This window comes from Dipodomys merriami, unplaced genomic scaffold, assembly GCF_024711535.1.
Source record: "Dipodomys merriami isolate MVZ:Mamm:240054 unplaced genomic scaffold, mDipMer1.0.p SCAF_120, whole genome shotgun sequence".
In the NCBI taxonomy this organism is placed as follows: Eukaryota; Metazoa; Chordata; class Mammalia; order Rodentia; family Heteromyidae; genus Dipodomys; species Dipodomys merriami.
The window spans coordinates 890,197-914,384 of record NW_027202494.1 but is presented as its reverse complement, the minus strand read 5'-3'; positions in this window follow the sequence as shown (position 1 = coordinate 914,384).

The window sequence follows — 24,188 nt, the reverse complement described above, 5'->3', positions numbered from 1 at the left end:
AAGCCCCGGCCCTGGCTTCCCCCTCGCTCTAACCCTCTGGCTCTCCAGACAGCGAGTCGGCTTTGTTCTGCAGGCCGCTTCGGTGCTTCCAGGAAATGTGGTCAGTTCCCAGCCCCATGGCCCCCGACCAAAGCAGCCTCTTGCTCAGACGTCTGGCGGAGGGGCCGGCCGGGCCTGCGGCCTTCCTGCCATCCGCTCCCCTGGGAGCCCAGCTGCTCCGGGCCTTTGAAGGCCCTGGGAACTCAGAGCCCAGCGTGGCTCTGGGTCGCAGGAGTGCGGGTGGAGCGTCTGGCACCGCTAGAGTCCACGCCTGGCCCAGAGGGGGCCACGGGGCCACAGCCACGCCACCTCCCCTCTGCACACTCCTTCCTTCCTGTTCGTCTCCTCGGTGCACCTGCCTTTGTCTCTCGGTGTTGCCCTCCATGAAGCTGGGTCAGAGCTGCGCATGCTCCTCGGGGCTGCGAGGTTGCATGCGATGTCTCATGCCCAGGGCCCGGCGCGCGCATGCAGGGTTCCAGGCCCTGGCCTCCTGCTGCAGCCCAGGCTGCCCCTCCACGCTCCTGGCACTGGAGGTACAGGCAGGTGAGGCCTCCGGGGCGCAGGCCCCTGAAACCACGCCAGCCGCTGGCCTCTGCCTGGCCTGCTTGGCCCTCCCCGAGCCGCACCCCGGCCCAGGCCCCCGGGTGGCCATGTCAGAGGCCATCCTACATCCTGGGTGACCCCTCCTCCTCCTCCTCCTCCTCCTCCTCCTCCTCCTCCTGCTCCTCCTCCTCCTTCTGCTCATCCTCCTCCTCCTCCTTCTGCTCATCCTCCTCCTCCTCCTCCTGCTCATCCTCCTGCTCCTCCTCCTCCTTTCTGGGAAGTGTGGGGAAGGAAGTGGGAGACTGGGGACAGCTTTTACTCTCACTCTCCTTGTGAGACCTGTCCTTCCTTCCCTTCCTTCCCTTCCTCGGTCCTTCCCTCCCTCCCTGCTCCTTCTCGCCCTCCCTCCCCCTTCCCTTCCTCCCTGCCTCCCTCCTTGCCCCTTCCCTCCTGCCTTTCCTCTCCCCCATCTCCTCTCTCTCCCCCTCCACTCTACTTTCTATCAAAGCCAGATTCTTTCTGCCTCCCCCATGGCCGGAGCAATTTTTCCTTAATGCTCAATTTCACCTGCCAATTTGCCACACAAGGCCGCCTCTGTCCGGCCTCCCCGAGGTCCTCAGCCAGGCCCCTGGCACCACCCCTGCTTCCCTTGGGGGCTCTGTGCAGAGGGAGCCGGGGTCCTGGCCTGGCTCCTGGGCAGGAGGGGCCGGCAAGGCTTCTGTGGTCACTCGGAGCAGGCCGGGCCTGTCTGGGCCGCCCTGGTGCCAGCTCCCTTCCCAGGCCGCTGGGCTCGGCGGTCTCTGGGCAGTGCATCTCTGTGCGAGGAATGGGCCAGGCGGGGCAGTGGCTGTGACCCCCCCCAAGTCCCCCGCCCAGGTTCAGGGTGGCCCTGCCGAGGGCTCAGCCTCCCTCTTCCTTCATCATGACCCATTTCTGGGCACCTGCTCTGCCTGGGTCGGGGGGCTTTTCCTAGAGAATTGTCAGTGACGTCTCCTCGTCCTCCCGTCTGGGGTGAGACGGGGCTGAGATCGGGAAGGGGCACCGGGAGGGAGGGCTCACAGGGACGCACACGGCCCTCGGCCCACCCTGCGCCTGGCGTGGCACGTGGGGGCGGCTTCCTTCCAGCGTGCACCTGCGGCTTGCTGCGCGCCGCTCCATGTCTGCTGGGGTTGAAGGAACAGAGACGTCCCCTATCCCCACGCCTCGTGTCACCGCAGCGGGGTTTCACAGCGCTGTTCAGCCCGGGGGTGGGCAGAGCCTTCCCGGGGCGGGCGGCTGAGCCCAGCGGGCGCGCGGCTCTCCGGGTCTCCCCGGGCCGTGGGCTCCGCGCTGCTGGTTGCAGACGTGTGGGACCCGCGGGTCCTTGGGGACTTGGATGGGTAACCTGGCTCTCTGAGCCCCGGGATGTCACCTGCAGGCCTGGGGTCTGCACCAGCTCAGGGTGGATTGGGGGTTCAGAGGATGGGCGCATCTCCCGGGGTCTGAGGACATGGCCGGGCTTGGAGAGAGGGTCCTTGCAGACGCAGCCTTGCCGGGTCGCGTGGCCTTGGTCTGGCCTGACCTGTGACTGAGAGAAGAGGGGTTTGGACGCTGACGGGGAGCGGTGCTCCTGAGCCCGGCACAGCTGGATGCACCCTGGAAGTCCAGGGCCCTGGGCCGTAGCTGCCTGCAGGGGCCGGGGCGGCCTGGGGCAGATCCCCCGTCGGGGTCTGGGTGGCCAGCGGGGCCTGGGAGCTGCGGTTCCGGGCTGGCCCCCCAGGATCCAGAGGACGGTGCCCCTGGCTTCTAACCCTCAGAAGGGATCCTAGGTTCCTGTGGCCCAGGATCCAGCTGTTTGGCGTGAGCCACTGGTGTCCCTGAGGCCTCCGCCCTGCTGGCAGGGACCAGCCTGCACACGCCCCGCCCGTGCCCCGGCCCCGCCCGCTGGTGGCGGCACTGGGCGTCCTCCGTGGGCTGTGCGTGCGGCTTCCCGCGGCACTGCCCCGGCTCCTGCCACGTTGGGGGTCCCGGCGTCCCTGCAGAGACCCAGCCTCAACGGCACCAAGAGGAGAATGTCCGGGTGGGCCGGGGTGGGGAGCGGGGGAGGGGCGGGGCCGGAGGGGCGGGGCCGGGGGTGAGGAAGGAGGGAGGCCCCCCCCCCGCCTTCCAGCCTGTCCCAGAGAGGTGTGGGGTGCGCAATGTCCCACGCTGCGCCCGAGGTGGGACCTGAGGCTGCTCCCCCCTCCCCTGCCCCTACGCCTGTCCACGGCGGCCGTGGGCCCGTTCTCGCTGGAGATGGCTCGTCCGGCGGGAGGAGAGAGGCCGCGGGGAAGCAAAGGCGCGGCGGATGGCGGGAGAATCGGAATCAGAACAGGGCTCACTTGGCACTGGGGTGTCTTCCCGGTGCCCTTGCGTTTTTCCCGGGGCGGTGGGGGGGAGCGGCCCCCGTGCTCCGTGCTGGAGGTCGTGGGGGGAGGGAGTGGTCCCCTAGCACCCGGCCCCCCCCTCGGGAGACGCTGGCAGAGGAGCGTGATGGTGATGAACCCCGAGCAGAGGAGCGTGATGGTGATGAACCCCGAGCAGAGGAGCGTGATGGTGATGAACCCCGAGCAGAGGAGCGTGATGGTGATGAACCCCGAGCAGCCTCTCCCCGCCCTGGGTCCGGGCGTGCGGGAACGCGGGGCGGTGGCGTGGGGAACTGTGGGCGTTTGTCACCGGTCACCCCTGTGCTCGGAGCGGGGGTGGGCCCCCACTTGTCCTACAGGGATTCCTGTCCAGCCACGGGGAGCTGAGGCCGCCGTGGCCTCGGTGGCAGTGGCCAGTCTCCTCTGCCCCCCGGGCAGGAGGAGGCCGTGATCACGCTCGCGTCCCTCCCAGATTCCGCTCCGTGGGTGATGCGCTCCTGCCGGGCAGAGGCTGGCCGGTGGCCACGGCGTTTTCTCCTCATGGGAAAGAGAGCCGGGTTCCGGGCCAAGCCTGGAAATCACCTAGAACTCCCGGCCTTCCGCCCAGCCCGGTCCGCGAGGCCGCGGGCCTCCATGCGGGCGGGGCCGGCTGGCTTGGCTGGGCGGTGGCCAGTGCTCCCGGGGGACGGGGGGCTGCTCCGAGGAGGACGCCGGAGGACTTCCCCGTGGCGGGGAGTTCCCACGGGGCTGGGGTACCGGGCGGGGTGTGGGCGGGAGCCTGCCAGCTGCCAGCCTCAGCCTGCGGCGCGGAGGGGGCTCCGGGGCTCACGCTGCGTGTGTGGAGGTCACGGTGGCCCGGGCCGGGACTCACGGCCTGCTGTGTCCACGGGGAGTGGTGGCGGGGACGGTGGACGCAGCACGTGTCCAGAGCAAGCAGGAAGGCTTAATTAAGCTGGAAGGCTTAATCCTCTGTGCAGATGTACGCGCGCGTGGAGCGGTGCTGCGGCTCTAAAGCTCAGTGCGGACTTTGAGCGCAGCAGCCCGGGGGCCTGTGGCTTCCCCTTGGCCTGGAGACCCCGGACGCGAGGCCAGGTCCCTGTCCCTTTGTGGTGCTTGCTCTGGGCCATGGATGAGCTTGGGGGCACCCGAGGGGGCTCTGACCCACAGTCCCACCCACCGAGCTCCCAGACCCCTGCCAGCAGCTGCAGCTGGACATTCAGGCGGGTGATCTGTCAGCTGGCCCATTACGGGGCTCCCCGGACCCCCTCACTGGAGCTGACTGGCACCTCTCAGCCGGAGGTTCACACCTCATGTGTTTGGAATCACGCTGGAATTGGGGTTTCACAGAGGGTCCAGGGCCTGGGGTGGTCCTGACCGGGAGCTCACTGCGAGGACCCCAGTGGCCCCCGGGCGGCCTCGGCCGGCGTCTGGCTCCGTCCCGGGCCTTTCCAAGCGCGCACTGGCCCCAGGGCAGCTCGTCGTCCGGCCACTTTCAGGAGGATGTGGGCTGCGCTGGGCGCTCGTTTCTGCAGCCAGTGTGGCGTGCGCGGTGCGCGGTGCCCGCCAGCCCGGCAGGGGCTGCGTGGGGAGCAAGGCTGAGCTGGAGCTGGCTGCTCCCACGCAGCCACGGGGAGGTCAGTTTTCAGGGCTGCATTGTATTTTGTCCAGGGGCTTCTTGGCCAATCTCACCGTTGACGGCGTCTGAGTGCCACCCAGTTTGTGTCTACTGCAACCGGAGCACATGGTATGCGTGCCTGGGAACATTCTAGCACACACCTCTCATGGTGACCTCCGGCTGCATTTCTGCGGGGCACACCCAGCGGAGGGAGAGCGGGGACCGACCAGCTCCAAGTTCTCCAGGGCCTTGTCCCCGTGTGAGGTCTGACCTCAACCACCGCCTTCTGTCAGGTTTTGGAAACCTTGTCCCTGCTGAGCTCCTGTCCCTTGGAGTCCTGCAAGCCAGCCGCTCGCTCTGGGGCCGTGTGGGCCTGGGAGAGGCCGCCAGAGCTCAGGGTACAATCAGTGTGTGTGTGTGTGGGGTTATCACTCCCTCAGGGACCAGGGCTGCCCGCCCCCTGCCCCCCCCAGGGAGGGCAGCCTTTGATCTGCCCTCTGGGGAGATCTGAGCGCCCAGGCTGTCCTGCTACAGCTCCGGGTCTTCTGTGAGTCTGGACGCCAGCCTGTTCTTCCCACAGCCGCTCGAGGTTTCCAGCGCCTCCAGTCCCCAGGCAGCTGATCAAAGACCAGAGTCGCCTTATCTGAAGGCAGGATGGGGAGGGGGCGGGAGAGGGAGGGAGGGCTGGAAGGAGGACCGACCTCTCCTGCAGTCACGCAGCTGGGAGCTCAGCAGTGTGCCAGGCACCAGAGCCAGCCCAGCCATCTGCCCCTCAGAGCCGCGGGAGATGGGTCAGCTCACAGACCCACACACAGACAGACAGACAGACACACACACCCCTGCATGCACACACAGACAGACAGACACCACAGCACACTGCCGCTTCAGAGCTGAGGGAGATGGGTCAGCTCACAGACAGACAGACAGACACACACACCCCTGCATGCACACACAGACAGACAGACACCACAGCACACTGCCGCTTCAGAGCTGAGGGAGATGGGTCAGCTCACAGACACACAGACACACAGACAGACAGACACACACACCCCTGCATGCACACACAGACAGACACACACACACCACAGCACACCAAAGCGGGCACAGAGGTGGCTCTGATGGACGGGAGCGGGGCCCGGGTTAGGTCAGGGGTCAGAGAAGGCCGGGTGTGGGGGCTTGGTCTGACTTGCTCCCCGAGTGGAGAGTTGGAAAAGGGCTGTCGCAAAGCTGGAGCTCTGGTCTGTGTGCCCACGGGCCTGGCCCCTGCGTGTCGGGCAGCCCTGCCCACGGTGACACGGGTGGAGGCTCCCCCCTCGGAGCACGCTTTCTGCAGCCTCTGCTCTGTGTGACCTTGGAGGAGATGGGCGACCTCTCTGTGCCTTGGCTTCCTCGCCTCCACACTGGGCGCAGCGAGCGCCGGCCGTGGCTGGGGCCGTGGGGCCCCGTTGGGGAGAGGGCCAGGGTGGCCTCAGGTGCCGAGTGTGGGGAGCCCCCCTCTGAGTTTGAAACAAGGGACCCCACGGGGGTCTTTGAGATGCCACCGTGGCACCGTGGCTGCCCAGAAGAGCTCGGCAGAGGCCTACACAGGGCCTGCTCCCAAGTGCCACCTGTCCCACACCACATCCCCAGGGAGGGCTTTCCCGATCTGCGGGCCGGGTTCTGCCCGGCCCCTCCTCCTGCCCAGCCGCTGCCCCAGCCGGTGCCAGGGCGGGGCGCGGAGCAGCCGCCTCGCCAGCTGGGAGCAGCCGCCGCCTAAGGTGCGTTTTGCAGTTCTACAGCTCATCGGTAGACACGCAGCCTGTGAGCGGCCATCCGTGCCGGCCTGGGGAGGAGGACCACGAGGGGACACCGCAGGGGAGGCGGCAAGGGTGCCCAGACTCGGCTTGCGCATCACCCCGATCCTGGTCCCGGCAGGCTGCTCAGTCCTCGGGGAGACGTCTGGGGGGCGGGCAGTCATCTTCCCGGCCAGAGGAGGGTGGCGGCAGCCGGGGTGAGGGCCGGCCACTCTCCGTCCCTTCCTCCTCCTCCCCACACCCCTGCTCCCCTGCCGGCCTGGGGAGCTGCTCCCCAAGGCGGTTCGGAAGCAGAGACCCCTCGTGCGGCCGCCGTCAGGCACCGCACGGCCTGGCCACGGCTGAGCGGCTCCGTGGTGCCGATTCCGGCGGCGGTGGCCGAGCCCTGGGGTCCGGTGCCAGAGCCGGGGGTCAGCACGCGGGGGGGGGGGGACTGTCCCGGGGCCCCGGGGAGTGGCCTTGTGCTCCTCTGCGTCCTTGTGCGTCTGCGCGGGATGTGTGGACAGAGCCAGGCTCCTGTGGGCAGACTGCTCTGTGATTTCCCATTCACAGACTCAGTTCTGCACCCATGAGCTCTGGGCTGTCCGCCGTTCCTGCCCGCTCACGCTGACCGACCGCAGAGCAGCCTCTGCGCATCCGGTGGCCTCCCCCCCCCCCCCCGCCTCCCCCGTCCCTCCCCCGCCAGTATTGGGACTTGAACTCAGGGCCTGGGCACTGCCCCTTAGCTTTTTCACTCCAGGCTGCCATTCTGCCACACCTCCACTCACTCCTGGCTCTTTGCCGGTTAATTGGAGATAAGAGTCCCACGGGCTTTCCCGGGCTGGCTCTGAACCCCTCCTCAGACCTCGGCCTCCTGGACAGTGAGGATTACAGGTGTGAGCCACCGGCGCGCACTTACCCAGCGGCCTCGGCTAGTGCTCTGATCAGCGGGGTGCTGGACGCAGACCAGGCTGGGATGCTCAGCCCTGGCACGCAGGCAGCGGCCGTGGGCTGGGCCCAGGTTTTATCAGGCGTGGGTGTGGCGGGATGGATTCCTCTGGGCTTTCTGCCCTCTGGGCTTTGCTCTGCCTGCTCAGCTTTATCAAAGGCTGCAGACTGCTGAGGCTGGGTGCCTGGCACTGTGTGCTGAGCATGTGCGGTGGAGGTGCGGTGGGGCCTTGCGGGGGTGGAGCCCGGGCTGCGCAGCCTCGCGCTGGGAGGCCTGCGGGGCTCCTTCCTGGCAGGGCCGGGCGGCGGGCCAGCCCGGGAGCCGCACTCCCCTGCCCCCGCGGCTCGGCCGGCAGCTTCTGCAGCGTCAGCCCGGCACTGCCCAGGTACCCTGCCAGGGCGCGGGGTGGAGCTGGTGGTCAGGGCCGGAGCTCACCCACGCCAGCTCTCCTCAGCCTCAAGTGGCGTTAGAGCAGTGGTGTGGGGTGTGGGCCATGGGGTGTGGGGTGTGGGCCGTGGGCCGTAGGGTGTGGGGTGTGTGGGCCATGGGCTGTGGGGTGTGGGGTGTGTGGGCCGTGGGGTGTGGGGTGTGGGGTGTGGGCCGTGGGCCGTGGGCCGTGGGGTGTGGGCTGTGGGGTGTGGGGTGTGGGCCGTGGGCCGTGGGGTGTGGGCCGTGGGCCGTGGGGTGTGGGCCGTGGGCCGTGGAGTGTGGGCTGTGGGGAGGTGGTGGTCTCTTAGGTCGAGTGGGCCGTGGCGGGGTGGACGCAGCTGAGTGGCCGTGGCGGGCTGGACGGCAGCTGTGAGTGAGGAAGCTGGCCTGTGGCCCTCACTGCTCCAGGTACCTCCTTGTCAGCAGAGCACCTGAGCAGGTGACAGCCTCCCAGTGAGGGCTGGACAAGGACTTAGCCTAGCACTCACTGAGTGGTGACAAGGTGGATGAGGACTCAGCCTAGCACCCAGTGAGTGGTGACAAGGTGGATGAGGACTCAGCCTAGCACCCAGTGAGTGGTGACAGGGTGGATGAGGACTCAGCCTAGCACTCACTGAGTGGTGACAAGGTGGATGAGGACTCAGCCTAGCACCCAGTGAGTGGTGACAGGGTGGATGAGGACTCAGCCTAGCACCCAGTGAGTGGTGACAGGGTGGAAGAGGACTCAGCCTAGCACCCAGTGAGTGGTGACAGGGTGGATGAAGACTCAGCCTAGCACCCAGTGAGTGGTGACAGGGTGGATGAGGACTCAGCCTAGCACCCAGTGAGTGGTGACAGGGTGGATGAGGACTCAGCCTAGCACCCAGTGAGTGGTGACGGGGTAGATGAGGACTCAGCCTAGCACCCAGTGAGTGGTGACAGGGTGGATGAGGACTCAGCCTAGCCCTCACTGAGTGGTGACGGGGTGGATGAGGAAAGAGTGGTGATGGGGAGGGTGTCCAGTACCCAGCACAGGCCCGGCCCCCAGTGTGGCTGCACTGTCCTGTGGAGGAGGTCCAGGGCCTCGCTTGGGCCTGCTGGGGGCGGTGGCTCCTGTGTGGAGGGCAGGCAGAGGGGCAAAGGTCGGGCAGGAAGCCAGCCCTCCCCCCCAAGTGGTCCAGTGGCTCCTGCAGAAGCTGTGAACTCCCTGCCTGGAGGGGAGGCTGAGCTCACGTCCTGAGCTGGAGGCTGGAGTGCGCGAGGGAGGCCACAGGCAGAGCCTGACCCCACGCCCCCCGGCCCCCTGCAGGACGGGGCCGGGGCGTTCCGCAGCGCCGTCCGCCCCCAGCCCTGGCTCCGGCACTCCCGGAGCCCGGGTGCCCGGCGTGCCACCCGCACCTCTTCCTCCTCCACATTCAGATGTCAGCCTTTGAGCTGTGCTTTCCTCTCCTGGAAAGCGCTGAAGGGTGGGAGCTAATTATGGCCCGCTGCAGGCAGCCCGGCGTGGGGGGCGGGCTGCTCCCTGGGAGCCGCTGAGGCTGGGGCGGGTGTGGAGGGAGGGCGGGAGGAGGGTCGGGCCCTCCCCCAGGGACCCGGCATGTGCTTTGTTGAGCTCCCATCGGGGCAGCTGCTTGGCCAGCACCTCCACCTGGCAGTCACTGTGGGGCGCGGCGGTGAGCATGCCCCAGGCAGGGAGGCTGCTCTGTGCGCTCTGCACGCGCTGTGACCGCGCCTGGGCCTGCGGGTCGCTCGGCTGGCGGCCGGCTGCTGCCCTGCTCTGGGACGTGCAGGGGACAGGAGGCGAGAGGAGAGGGAGCCATTCCCTCCGTCCACCCCTGTCCACCCTGTCCACCCCTGTCCACCCCATTCACCCCTGTCCACCCCATTCACCCCTGTCCACCCCTGTCCACCACCATCCACCCCTGTCCACCCCCATCCACCCCTGTCCACCCCCATCCACCCCTGTCCACCCCTGTCCACCCCCGTCCACACCTGTCCACCCCTGTCCACCCCCGTCCACCCCTGTCCACCCCATTCACCCCGTCCACCCCGTCTATTCCACCTACCCCTGTCCACTCCTAGTCACCCCCATCCACCCCATCTACCCCTGTCCACCCTATCCACCCATCCACCTCCATCCATCCCTGTCCCCCCTGGCCTCCCCAGCCCCCTGTCCACCCAGGGGTGGGTTCCAGCAGAGCCCACCATGAGCCACCAGGGAACAGCCCAGGCCCACCTGTGAGCCAGACTCCAGCCACACTGGGGAACAGGAGCCACATAACAGAGCATGCACAGGCGACCTGGGCCAGGACCTGCTGCTGGGTGTGTAACAGGCCGTGCACAGGCGACCTGGGCCAGGACCTGCTGCTGGGTGTGTAACAGGCCGTGCACAGGCGACCTGGGCCAGGACCTGCTGCTGGGTGTGTAACAGGCCGTGCACAGGCGACCTGGGCCAGGACCTGCTGCTGGGTGTGAGGCAGGGCGCTCAGAAGGACTCCCGGCATTTGCGATCGTGTCCCCCACACCACCCATGGGAGAGTCAGCAGTTGGCACGGATTGAGCTTCTGGCCTTCCTTCCGTCTCACCTCGGGCCGTGGCGTGACGTGGCGTGACGTGGCGTGGCGTGGCATGGCATGACGTGGCGTGGCGTGGCGTGGCGTGGCGTGGCGTGGCATGGCATGACGTGGCGTGGCATGGCGTGGCATGGCATGAAGTGGCGTGGCGTGGCATGACGTGGCGTGACGTGGCGTGGTATGGCAATACGTGGCGTGGCGTGACGTGGCGTGGCATGACGTGGCGTGGCGTGGCGTGGCGTGGCATGACGTGGCGTGGCGTGGCGTGGCATGGCGTGGCGTGGCATGGCGTGGCATGGCGTGATGTGACGTGGCGTGGCGTGGCGTGGCATGGCATGACGTGGCGTGGCGTGGCGTGGCATGGCATGACGTGGCGTGGCATGGCGTGGCATGGCATGACGTGGCGTGACATGGCGTGGCGTGGCATGGCATGACGTGGCGTGGCATGGCGTGATGTGGCGTGGCGTGGCATGGCATGACGTGGCGTGGCGTGACGTGGCGTGGCGTGGCGTGGCATGACGTGGCGTGGCGTGGCGTGGCGTGGCAGAGCTGTCCGTGCTGTGCAGCTTGTGGCCAGGCCTCCCCTGCCCCTAGGGAGTAGCCGGGAGCAGAGGAGGCGGCATGTGTGGGGAGATTGAGTCCCCACGGACGCCCGTGGAGGCTGAAGCGCCGCCATTGCTCCCCAAGCCGCACGGCGCAGTGAGATCTCCGTGCCACGTCCACGGGGCCTTCCAGGGACCCCGAGGTGGCCGGGTGAGTACTGCGCCGGGTTGGGGGGCCTGCGCCTCTGTGGACCCTGGCCAATGCGGGGGTCTGGGAGCCGATCCCGTGAACACGGGGGGTGACGGATTCACCGGGGTGCATTCTGCTCACTCAGTGGGCAGGCAGGGCTGTGCCCAGCAGCCTGCAACCTGGCATCCGGGTGTGCAGTCCCTGCTGGCCTCCTTTGAGGGAGAGGCCCGGCCCGGCCTCCTGGCCCTCCTGGCCGAGGTGCTGAGCAAGGGCCCTGTGCCGGGCAGGCTTCCGCTCTCCAGGCCGAGGCTGCAGCCCTGCCCGGCCTGCCCCGGCCGCCTGCTGCTGGCCTCTGACCCTGACCAGGGTCAGATGGGTGACATTTGTCACCAGGCTTGAGTGGAGGGAGGCAGGGCCTTCCTGAGAGGAAGCCGGGTGAGGGGCCGTGGTGGCCTTGGACTCTGAGGCCTTTGCAGATTCCGGGTGGATGGCGGGGAGGGGAATGGCAGATTGTGGGTGGATGGTGGGGAGGGGAATGGCAGATTGTGGGTGGATGGCGGGGAGGGGGAGAGATGGCAGGTGGGAGGGGCATCGCTTTCTCAGAAGACACGAGGTGAAGCTGTCCTCCCGGGTGAGGTTTTGGGAACTTCTGGAAGTTTTCTCTCCCAGTACAGCTTTTCCCACACTTACAGGTGGCAGGTGAGCCTCGGCGGTCAGGAGCAAGCCACCGCCCAGGCCGGGCAGGGCAGGGTGAGGCCACGCCACGGCTCCATGCGGCCCGTGGTGCTGTGTCTGTAGGGACGGCCGGCCACTACCTAATTTCATTTATATTTTGAACAATGCAGACCAGGCTGGTCTGGAGCTGGCCATCCTCTGCGTCCTGAGGGCCGGGATGACAAGGGGGCTGGACGGCGGCTCCTGGCTGGCATCTTGCTCTGAAGGCAACCCTGCTGAGCCCAGCAGACCCCTCTGCTCAGAAAAGCAGAGTCAGGCGGGGAAGGGCCCAGGGAGAAATCCATAACGCAGCTGTACCCTCTGCGTCCAGCAGAGGGCAGCCGATTCCCAGCAGCTGGGGACGCTGGCCAGTCCCCTGAACCTCGGTCCTGCGATTGTCCCCTCCTCCTTCCCCGGGATCTGGAAGGCCTGGGTGCGTGTCTTGGGCTTTTCCCACACAGCAGTGGCTTCTAGAGAATTTAAGTCTGGCCAGTCTGTCCCATTCTGTCGCTCCCCGGCCTGCCCGCTGGTGCCACAGCCCCAGAGAGTCCCCAGGATGTCACAGCCAGCGGGGAAGTCCCTGCCGCAGTGGGAGGAAGACACTGCCACCGTGAGATTCTGCTTCTGATTAGCTGTGTGACTTCTGACAAGTCACTTAACCTCCCTGGTCAGCTTGCTCTCCTGTTCAGTGGGGTTCTGGCTTAGCTCATCTCAAAGTCCCTTTCAGCATGGTGGGGGGAGGGGGGAAGGAAGGGATGGAGGGGGAGGGGAGGAGACTCCTGGTGGGGCCTGAAGATGGAGCAGCCTTCCAAAGATATGCATAAACAGGATGAGTTACTCGGCTGCAGGGGTGGGCCCCGGCGGTGTGCAGCCGTGTTTATCTCTGGCTGTGGAGTGGAACTGGGGTGACTCCTGGCCCAGCTGCCAAATGGACGCATGACCCCGGCCACCCCTGACTCCCTGGGCCCCCCACGGCCTCATCCACCCCTGCAGGGCTGTGAGTTTCTGGCGTACTTCCTCACCCACTCTGGTCCCTCCCTCTGCCCTGCAGCCTGTGCACAAACACAAGACCTTACCTGACAAACAGCTGAAGGGGAGGGCGTGGCTCAAGTGGAAGAGCGCCTGTCTAAGAAGCAGGAGGCCGGGCTGGGAGGCTGGCTCAGTGGGGAGAGCGCTTGTCTCGCATGCATGAGGCCCTGGGTTCGATTCCTCAGCACCACATAAACAAAACAAAACAAAAAGCAGGAAGCCCTGACTTCAAACCCTAGTACTGTTATCTATCTATCTATAAGTAAAAGCATGGCAATTTGTTTATAAAGAGCTATATATCAATACAGCCAATTCATCTCAAAGACATTCAGTGAATTATCTCTTTAATTTTTTTAAATTGGTTGTGTGGTGAACTCTGGGCCTGGGCGCTGTCCCTCAGCTCTTCAGCTCAAGGCTAGCGCTCTACCACTTGAGCCACAGCGCCACTTCCGGCTTTTTCTGCTTATGTGGTGCTGAGGAATCGAACCCAGGGCTTCATGTGTGCCAGGCAAGTGCTCTACCACTGAGCCACCTTCCCAGCTCAAATCATCTGTTATAAAACAACTTGTGACATCTTCCCCAGGGCTCTGTCTGCGCACCGGTCAGCTGAGGCATTGATGTGAATCAAGTGTGCACCCACGTGACCCTGGCCAGCGTGCCCGGCCCTCCCTTGCGCCCGTGGCAGCCACTGTGACACTCTGAGTCCTGTTATGCAGGGCTGTGGTGCGGCGGGGGCGCCGGGGGGGGTAGGTGACCCCGAGGCCGGGCAGACAGCCTGCAGGGCCACGGAACTGAGTCCTGATGTCTGTGCCTGTGAGCTGGTGGTGGCCCTGGGGTGCCTGGAAAGGCAGAGCCCCCCCACCTACGTGCACCCTCCTGCGAATGGCAGGGGTCTCCAGGCGCTGAGCTTGGTCTATTCAGAAAGCTGCCCGGGCGCGTGAGCAAAGGGCCAGCCTCTTCCAGCCGGGCCTCCACCCGAGGCCTCCGGGGCCCAGGGAGTCTGAGCTGCCCTGAGGGAGGTGTGGGCCACGTGAGGTTCCCGTGGCCCAGCCGGCCTCTCCCACGCAAACGGTCCCACGTGCCGAGAGATCCAGAGGGGCCTCGGGCCGTGTGGCGTGTTGCCCGGGGAATACGGGTCTCTTCCCCGGGGAGGGGCCGGCCAGCGCAGCCACGCGGCCAGAGCCAGGCGCGCAGAGGGCATTGCGCCCCTTCCCTCCCGGATGGAGTAGAGCGCCGGCGTCTCGGGGCTGCTGTGGTTCCCCTGGGCTCCCCCGTCCAGGTGGCCGGAGAACGGGGTGCCTGTGCGGGCACGGGGGTGAACCTGTGCCCCTGGCGGGTGGTGCCCGGCTTTATCCTTCCTCCCGGTGCCGCCCTCCTCTCCATTGTGCCCGCAGCCTGGCCCGGCCTGGCAGGGCCTCGCCGGCCACGGCGTTCCAAGAAGCCATTCTCACATTTTTCTTCCAAGACAGGCTCCAACGTAAACAGCGCTGGCCGGTGGGCATCCGGACTCCGGGGTCCCGCTGGCTCTATCCGGTGTTGGTCACTTCCCCAGGGACGAGGGTGAGGGTGTGGTTCACAGGGCATTGGCATGTCCAGGGCTGGCCTGAGGCTGGGGCCATGTTTATCTGGCCGGGCCACGTGACCTTTCCACGCTTGCTGCAGGACGCAGGTGGGCGGTGGGCGCGCGGAGTCCGCTCTACTCGGCTCCACAGGAAGTTTACAGCTTGAGCGTGGAGGCCTGGCCCCTCCCTGCTGCCGTGGGGGCTGTGTGGAGAAACTGTCCATCCATGGCTCTGCTCCCCCAGGACGCGGGGCCTGTGTCACCTGCCACCCAGGCCGGCCGGGCGGTCAGGGCTGGCCTTCGTGGGAGGGGCTGCTCCCCCAGCCCAGAGAGCCTCCTGACCCTTGTCCTCTTCAGATTCGACTCGCGGTGACACGCAGCCCCAAACACAGGCTGTGTCAGCCGTGGGCCCAACCTCCCATGCGAGTGTGTGGGGCAAGATCGGGAACCTGGCTCCCGAGGTCCCGAATCTGAAGACGTGCTGACTCAGCAGGGGGAGATGGCACAGAGGGAGATGGCACACAGGGGAGATGGCACAGAGGGGAGATGGCACAGGGGAGATGGCACACAGGGGAGATGGCACACAGGGGGGAGATGGCACAGGGGAGATGGCACAGGGAAGATGGCACACAGGGGAGATGGCACAGAGGGGGAGATGGCACACAGGGGAGATGGCACAGGGGAGATGGCACAGGGGAGATGGCACAGAGGGGAGATGGCACAGAGGGGAGATGGCACAGGGGAGATGGCACACAGGGGAGATGGCACAGAGGGGAGATGGCACAGGGGAGATGGCACACAGGGGAGATGGCACACAGGGGGGAGATGGCACAGGGGAGATGGCACAGGGAAGATGGCACACAGGGGAGATGGCACAGAGGGGGAGATGGCACACAGGGGAGATGGCACAGGGGAGATGGCACAGGGGAGATGGCACAGAGGGGAGATGGCACAGAGGGGAGATGGCACAGGGGAGATGGCACACAGGGGAGATGGCACAGAGGGGAGATGGCACAGGGGAGATGGCACACAGGGGAGATGGCACACAGGGGGGAGATGGCACAGGGGAGATGGCACAGGGAAGATGGCACACAGGGGAGATGGCACAGAGGGGGAGATGGCACACAGGGGAGATGGCACAGGGGAGATGGCACAGAGGGGAGATGGCACAGAGGGGAGATGGCACAGGGGAGATGGCACACAGGGGAGATGGCACACAGGGGAGATGGCACAGAGGGAGATGGCACAGGGGAGATGGCACAGAGGGGAGATGGCACAGGGGAGATGGCACACAGGGGAGATGGCACACAGGGGAGATGGCACAGGGGAGATGGCACACGGGGGAGATGGCACAGGGGGAGATGGCACACAGTGGAGATGCCCTGTGCCTGTTCCCTGGGTCAGCGCAGCGGCCGCACCCCGGGGAACCTCCTGCAAGTGCCCTGTCTGTTTTGGCAGCTCTTGTTTTGGAAGCAGCAGCGGGAGGGCCCGGAGAGGCCCCGCTGCCCCAGCGCAGGGCTGGGCTTCCTGTGTCTCCAGAGAGGCCTTTTGTGGGTGAATGGGTCTTCCAGGCGACTCTGCGTGTGGCCCCACACCCCGTGTCTGGGACACGGCTGAGCGAGGGCAGCCCGGCCGGCGCTATCAGCCCATCTCCGCGGCCCGGGGTCCGGCGGACGCACGCACGCCGGCAGGTTACGGGAGACAGACGGGAGCTCTCCCGGGGCAGCCGGGTCTTGGGGTTAAAGGGCAAAGGTCAGCATCCACGGAGGGGGCCCATGTGGGATGGATTAAGTCACCGCCGTGCAGGGTCGGACGGCGAGCTCCCCGGAGGACACAATGCGGCCACGCCGAAGCCGCTGTGTGGACACAGGCGACCCGGTGTTCTCCTGGAGGAAGAAGCGGGTCCTCCATGCACCCGGCCGCCTGGCTGACCAGCGCGGAAGCCCGGGCTCTGGGGGCTTGAAGACTCAGGGAGGTCCCCAGCCCGCCTTCAGCAAGGCTTTGTCCCCCAGTTCCATGTGGGGTCCTAGGCTTAAGGTTCAGGATGTCCTGAGACCATGTGCCTGCTGGCCTCAAGCTTCAGAAAAGGATGTCCCGGCCGCCGGGGCCCCCAAAGCCGGGTTGCCTGTCGCTTCGCCCAGCCCTGTGCGCAGCTGTGGTGGCCCGGGCACGTGGACCCCGGACCCGCCTGGGCCTTGCTCGGATCACGAACTTGGGTTGGGGCTGTTTCTTCGATTTCTTGCTCCTGGAAGTACAGGAAGAGTCTGGACCGTGGCAGCCGTGTGGTGACACCTGCTTGCCGCAGTCGGCGGAGCTGCCTCCCGGGGCTGGCGGAGGGGCTGTGGAGCTGAGCAGAGGAGCGTGGCTTTGCTAATGTCCCGAGGAGGGGGACGGTGGAGGAGCTGGCGTATGGGGGGGCAGGAAGGGAGGGACGGGAGGAGGGGCAGGGTGGGGTGGTGGGGCTGGGGTAGACGGGGAAAGCAGCCCTTTGCACGGGAGGCCAGCGGATCCTGGCTCCCAGGCAGCGCAGGAGGGCATGTCTGCCTTTTTGGTAAATAAAGTTTTATTGGTCACATCCACTTGATGCAGTGTCTGGGCTGTGGGTTTTTTTTTTTTTTTTCATCAGCACAGTGGAGGGTTGAGGAACTGCAACAGAGGCCACATAAATACCCCCACCCACCCCCACCCCTGTGACCACGGAGGCCACGAGACCGCGGGGCCACATGATCACGGGGACCACGTGGCCACAGAGACCACGTCTTGACTCTCTGGACCTTCTCTCACAGGTCTGCCCGGGCTTGGAGCTGCGTTCCCGGCCTCAGCCGCCTCCGTGGAGAGTCCACGGTGATTCCCGCCCCTCCCCTATGTTTCGTGTCCTGCAGAAGTTTCAGAAGTGGAAGCGCGCTGTGTGACCACAAGGATGGAGAACTCCTGAGTGCGTTGTGTCACCAGTGGAGCAGAGAGAGGTGCCGCAGAGACAGCCCTGGCGCTGACCGCCAGCCTCGCTCTGGGAGGCCCGGAGGCCTGGCGGCCTCGGGCCTGCGTCCCACACCTTTCCCCCACCCCAGTCACCTGGGGCGCATGGCTAAGGAAGCCGGTTAAGCAAGGGCTCCCGCAGGGGGCTGGGCCCGGCGGTGTGGGGGTTCGGGAAGTGAGGCCCATCTGGTTTGCGTTAGGTTTATAAGGTCAATAGCAAATAAGGGTATTAGAGCTAATTTTCCTATGTGGAGAAAGACGACCGGGCCCCAGAATCTGTGATTGGTGGTGGGGGGGGGGCGGGCTCCGTCTCCACGGCCGCAGGGAGGCCGCAGGGAGGAGCGCCCGCCCAGGCTCGGGTGCAAAGTTCTGCCGGTGCGTGCGCAGGACCAGCCTGGACGGCGAGGCCCTCACCCCCACTCCCTGTGCCTCCTCTAGGCGCTCAGACCGGGGCCCTGGTGCCTGGCCTCCCTCTGGCTCTTCGACATGGTTTTGTGCGTGGAACTCAGGCTTCGGGGTGACTCTCGGCCTCGCCAAGGCCCCCTCGGGTAGCCGTCTGTGATGAACTGACATCGTGGAGCTGGGCAGCTCGGGAGCGAGGGGGGTCCGGGCGGAGGGGGGGACCCTGGGGCGCCCAGCGGAGGCTGGCAAGGTGGGCAGGGCGCTCCTGCGGAGGGCCGGTGCGTGGCTCTGAGCTGCCCCGGGGGCGCGAGCTGAGCCCTCCCTCCCTCCCTCCCTCCTGCCCTCCCTCTCTCCCTCCCACCACCCCTCCCTCTCCACCTCTTCCCTTCACAGCTCGGTTCTGCCTACTTCCTTCTACATCTGCAGGACCCCGTATTCCTGCGTGGGGTTCGTGGTGGTGGCGTCGCCGCGCTGTGAGCCCCAGAGTCCTCACCGGGACGGGGCCACTCACCCGGAAATGATGAGCCGCTGCCATCCCCACAGACACCCGAGGCAGGAGCAAGCACAACTAATGTGCCCACCACTCGCGCTGGCAGGACAGGGCTCGAACTTAGGACCTGGCTCTGCCACTTGCATCTTGCCTTCGGTCCACTTACTTTTCGGATATGGTCTGGGTTGGCCTGTGGCCAGCTCCGCTCCCACACGGCTGTTTAGATGACAGGTGTGCGCCGCAGCGCTCACAGCGCTCACGCTGACACGTGTTGTGTTTTGGGTTTTGCTAGCCTAGCCTGGAACTGTGATCATCCCGATCTCGGCCTCCTGAGCTGTATACCAACAATATTCTAAGGGATGAAAGGACAACAGAGATGGAATACTTTGGGGCTATCTACAGCAGGAGTTTTTTTTTTTTTTTTTCAAATTCTTTACTGTGATTAAGTGGTTACATAATTCCCCAAATTTCACAGTACTGTGGGATAGTGATGCTTAGTTAAAGTCACAAACACATTCCAACTTTCATGGGGCAAGTTGTCTATCGTGGTCTATAACATTTATGGGTTCTATGAGCTTTACAATACAGTTATTTCTTCCACATTGGGTGATATATACATTTCTTTTGTTTTGCATAGCGTCAGCTGTTCCCTCTTTCCTCTCATTCCCTCCCTCCCATCGCTGCCATTGAGTTGCTTAGTTCATTTTGGTCAATGTCCAGTGCATCGGATGGGTCCCGTACAGCAGGAGTTTTTAACGTGAATCGCGTGGGTAAATGAGGACTTCCATCTGCATGCTGTGTTCACAGTCTCGCGGGACTCCTCTCTCCTAGCGACTAGGCAGCATTCTGTGTGGAGTGGAAGAGTCAGGGTTTTTAATAGAGGTTTTGGGGCTCTGCATGGATTTAAGCCTCTCCCCTCCTCGGAGTTCAGGCGTGGATGGATCTGGAGCTGGATCCGGACGCTCTGCCACTCTTCCTTGGGTGACCTCGGCGAGCTTTCCTCCTGGTCCCGGCCTCTGCGGGGAAGCTGCCCAGGACGGAGGGCTTCTTGCTCCCTGGTTGCGGCAGCGGCCCAGGCTGATGCTGCTCGGCCTGGTCGAGTGCTGCCTCTGAAGCGGTCGACGTGACTTTGGCTGTCTGAGAGCACTGGCCAGCAAGGGGCCAGCGACGGCTGTTTGGGTGTGGCCTGAAATGCCCCGCAAGCCCCCTGGAGACCAGAACCTCCCACCCCCCCCCCGGCTCTGGGGGCAGAGTGGCCTTCGCGAGCGCACGGACAGGGACTGGGGCCACCACCACGCCACCCACACAGGGCCTGAGGCTGACTGGCAGAAGGACAGGAAGTGACCGAAGAGGGAAAATTCCAGAACCCAGCATGCCAGTGCAGGGAGACTCCGGCCTTCAGAGGATGGCGTGAGAACCCTTCGCAGATGCTGCAGGTTTGGAGGGCGAGGCTGGGTGCATTATCCGGGATGTCGTGACCTCCCGGGAGCCGGGACCAGCTCCATCACGGCAGGCAGGATGCTCAGCGGGGGCCGGTGGCCGCCCCAGGTGCAGGCGCCCTCTGTTTACACTCCCCGCTCCCTCCCACGCCAGGCCCAGGCCGGGCTCTGCATCCACGTCTCCACCACGCAGGGCCCCCGCCTGGACCCCGCCCGGCCTGGTTCGGAAGGTCATGTGGGCGGGCGCTTGGTTGAACGGCTGCCGGAAGTCACCGTGGAAGTGACCCTGGGGGTGGGAGGTCTGTGGGTAGAGAGCGGACGGGTGAGAGGAATGTGCTGATGAACGGGTCGCCGGGAAAGGGTGGATGGGCAGACAGAGGTGTCTGTGTAGTTGGACGGAAGGGTGGGAGGGTAGATACGTGGATGGGTGGGTTGGCAGGTGCATATATGTGAGTGTGTGTGTGTGCGGCTGGATGGGTGGATGGAAAGGTAGATGGATAGACAGATGGTAGAGAGTGGACTGGCTGTCTGGAGGCTGAGGGGCAGGGCATGGCTAGACAGAAGAGGCTGAATCACGTGGGCTGATGCAGATGCGGTGGTGGTGGTGGTGCAGAAGTGGTGGTGGTGGTGGTGCAGATGCGGTGGTGGTGATGCAGATGTGGTGGTGATGGTGGTGCAGATGCGGTGGTGGTGGTGGTGCAGATGCGGTGGTGGTGGTGATGCAGATGTGGTGGTGGTGATGCAGATGCGGTGGTGGTGGTGCAGATGCGGTGGCGGTGGTGGTGCAGATGCGGTGGTGGTGGTGATGCAGATGCGGTGGTGATGGTGGTGCAGATGCGGTGGTGATGCAGATGCGGTGGTGGTGGTGGTGCAGATGCGGTGGTGATGGTGGTGCAGATGCGGTGGTGGTGGTGGTGCAGATGCGGTGGTGGTGGTGGTGCAGATGCGGTGGTGGTGGTGATGCAGATGCGGTGGTGGTGGTGGTGCAGATGCGGTGGTGGTGGTGGTGCAGATGCGGTGGTGGTGGTGGTGCAGATGCGGTGGTGGTGGTGGTGCAGATGCGGTGGTGGTGGTGGTGCAGATGCGGTGGTGGTGGTGGTGCAGATGCGGTGGTGGTGGTGGTGCAGATGCGGTGGTGGTGGTGCAGATGCGGTGGTGGTGGTGGTGCAGATGCGGTGGTGGTGGTGGTGCAGATGCGGTGGTGGTGCAGATGCGGTGGTGGTGGTGCAGATGTGGTGGTGATGGTGGTGCAGATGCGGTGCCGGTGGTGGTGCAGATGTGGTGGTGGTGCAGATGCGGTGGTGGTGCAGATGCGGTGGTAGTGGTCATGCAGATGCGGTGGTGGTGGTGCAGATGCGGTGGTGGTGGTGGTGCAGATGTGGTGGTGGTGATGCAGATGCGGTGGTGATGCAGATGTGGTGGCGATGGTGGTGCAGATGCGGTGGGGTGGTGCAGATGTGGTGGTGGTGGTGGTGCAGATGCGGTGGCTGTGGTGGTGCAGATGCGGTGGTGGTGGTGCAGATGTGGTGGTCGTGGTGGTGCAGATGTGGTGGTGGTGATGCAGATGCGGTGGTGGTGGTGGTGCAGATGCGGTGGTGGTGGTGGTGCAGATGCGGTGGTGGTGGTGGTGCAGATGCGGTGGTGGTGGTGGTGCAGATGCGGTGGTGGTGGTGGTGCAGATGCGGTGGTGGTGGTGGTGGTGGTGATTCTTGGTGCTGGATTCTTGTATTGGAGCTTGAACTCGAGGCCCGGCCTTGTCCCTGATCTTCTCTACCACTGCAGCCACAATCCTCTTCTGGCTTTCTTTTAGTAGTTAGTTGGAAATTTGAGTCTCTGGGACTTATCTGCCCAGGGTTGGCTTCAAACTGCGATCCTCCGATCTCAGCCTCCCGCGTGGCTCAGGAGGACAGGTGTGAGGCACCTGTGTGTGAGGCCTGGCATGAATCGTGCGATTCTTCCTTTCAAGTTGCCCGGGGTTCAAATCCCACCGCTAACCCTGAGCAGATGTTGCCCTGGGGCTGATTTTCCAGCCCACGACGGAGTGGGCTTAGCGGGCACCGGAGGTCCTCCCCGGGCACCACACCCTCCGCGCCCCAGAGGCCCCAGGCAGCCGTGGCTTCCTCGGACCGCGGTGTCCGTGGCTCCCGCATGGCGCGGGTCCGGGCTCTTTCTGAGCCTCCAGCTCCTTCCGCCAGCCGCCGGCCCTGCCCTGGGCGCATGCACAGCCACAATTTGCAGCCCCTGCTCCCCTGGGTGGGGGGCTTCATCCTGGGGGTGCTGGCCCCCCCAAGCCTGGTGCTGGTCCCCTCCCCAGAGCCGTCGGGCCGGGAGCCAGTCAGGGAGGGCACAGGTGCCGGCCCGGCGGGGCCGCCCTCCCGCCCCAGGACTAATTGGTTCACATCTGCCCACATCTGGATCTCATTAGCTGTGGGATCACCACAGCCCCGGGGCCACTGCCTCACCCACGGGCAGAGCTGGACAGGAGAAAAATGGCCGTCCATGAGCCCCACCTCGGCACGCCGCTCAGAGGAACGGGGGGGGGGGAGGGGGCGCGGGCAGGTGCCGGGGTTGGGGAGTGGGGGGCGGAGAGGGAGCTCAGCCCGGGTCGGCCGTGGCCCCCGTGCGTGTGCCGTGGCTCTGTGCCTCCAGCGGGCTCTCCCCTCGGTATCCCCGAGAGCCACCCCAGTGAGCTTTTGGGGCGCTGGGCAAAGAAAACAGCCGCCACCGCCGGCGCCCACCGCCGGCAGCCACGGCAACGCCGTGGCCTGCAGGAAATTTCACAAAAGGTTTGGAACCCACGGAGACACGTGCCATTCATGGTAGCAGAAAAACGACAGGACAAGACGCGGTGCTGGTGAAGCCGCGCGGTGACTAGCTCAGCCGCAGCTGTGTGCGCGGCTTTGTGGCCTGGGACAGCAGCCCCTGGGCTGGAGACTGCGAGTCACGTGATGGTGCGCTTAGAACAGGCGCACGGTTTTGTTTTGCTGGACGTGGGGCCTGAACTCTGGGCCTGGGCGCTGTTCCTCAGCTCTTCAGCTCAAGGCTAGCGCTCTACCACCTGAGCCACAGCGCCACTTCCTGCTTTTTTTTCTTTTTGTTTATGTGGTGCTGAGGAATCGAACCCAGGGCCTCATGCATGCAAGGCGAGTGCTCTACCACTGAGCCACCTTCCCAGCCCCAAGGTTCTGGTTTTTAATCTGGAGATGGCCTGCCACCATACCTTCATACCTTCTTATCTTCCTCCTCCCCTCCCTCTTCCTCCTCCCCTCCCTCCTCCTCCTCCTCCCCCTCCTCCTCCTCCTCTTGCTAATGCTGTTCTTCCTCCTCTCTGTCCTCCTCTCCTTCCTCTCTTTACCCCCCCCCGGCCTCCCCCTGCCCCCCCCCCACATTTTCCCTGGTGCCCTCTGCAAACAGACGGTGCTATGTGGTACTCGCAGGTGCTGTGGGCTGGTTTGGTGGACGGCCTTCCTACCAGCACACTGACAACCTGGAACCTTTTCCACGTCCGAGGCTGGCGGGGCGGGGGTCAAGGTGGCCTTGCTTTCTGTCCTGAACCAGAATTTAGTGGGGGGGGGAGGAAAATGAACGTGTCACCCCATCTAGCAGCCCCAAATTAGGAATTTCCTCTGTGTATTTAAAAACATGCTCTAGGGTCGCGACCCTGTTGGGGGTTCCTATTTTTCTTTGCCAGCCCCACATGCGTAATTGAAGACTGGGCGGGAGATAAGCGGCCTCTCCCAGGGCTCCTGCCAAACGCTGTCTGCTTCTCCTCCCTCCTCCCTCCTCCGCTACCTTCCCAGCCCTCCTCCCCTCGCCCCTCCTGCCCTTCTCCTTCTCCTCTCCCCTCCCTCTCCTCCTCCTCTCCCCCTCTTCCCCCCCCTCTTCTTCCTCTCCCCCGCCTTCTCTCTGCTCCCCCTGCCCTGTCCTGTGCCATGGTGGCTGCCCAGCAGGCTGGCACGGTCTGCGTGTGCGTGCAGCGCCGGGCAGCTCCTGAGCTCCTCAGCTCTCTGTAGGGAGGCTGGAGGCCAGGCCTGCCGGACTCCAGGTCGGAGGCTGGCAGTGTTCTTGGGGAGGCAGACCCCCCCAGGGCCTCGCCTGGAGCTGCTGGGGGCTGAGGTGGAGCCCCCTCCACGGCCGTGCCTCAGTGTCTCCCCCAGCCGTCTGCGGAGCCCGTGGAGCTCTGGGAGTGGACACGCCTGGACGAGTCCCCACGGAGGCCTCCCGGCCTCCACCAGCCTCTTCCCTCGCTCCTCAGGCCCCAGCCCACTGGGAGGTCCTGACCTCCATTCCGGGGGCCTGAGGGCTGCCCAGAGAGGGGGCTGGCTCTCGGGGCATCTGCCAGCGGAGCAGCAGGTGAGGCCCCCCACGTCCATGGTTGTGGGGGCGAGGGAGCACCGGGGAGCCCCGGCGGCGCTCTGTGGACCCCAGGCCTCGGCGGACTTCCCCTTCTTCCTCTTCCACCCCAGGTCGCTCGGGCGGGCCTGCCCCTCCCCCGCTGTCCAGAGCACCTGCCCCCAGCCCTCCTGCCTGGGGCCACCCAGTGCCCCATTCTGAGGGTGCCA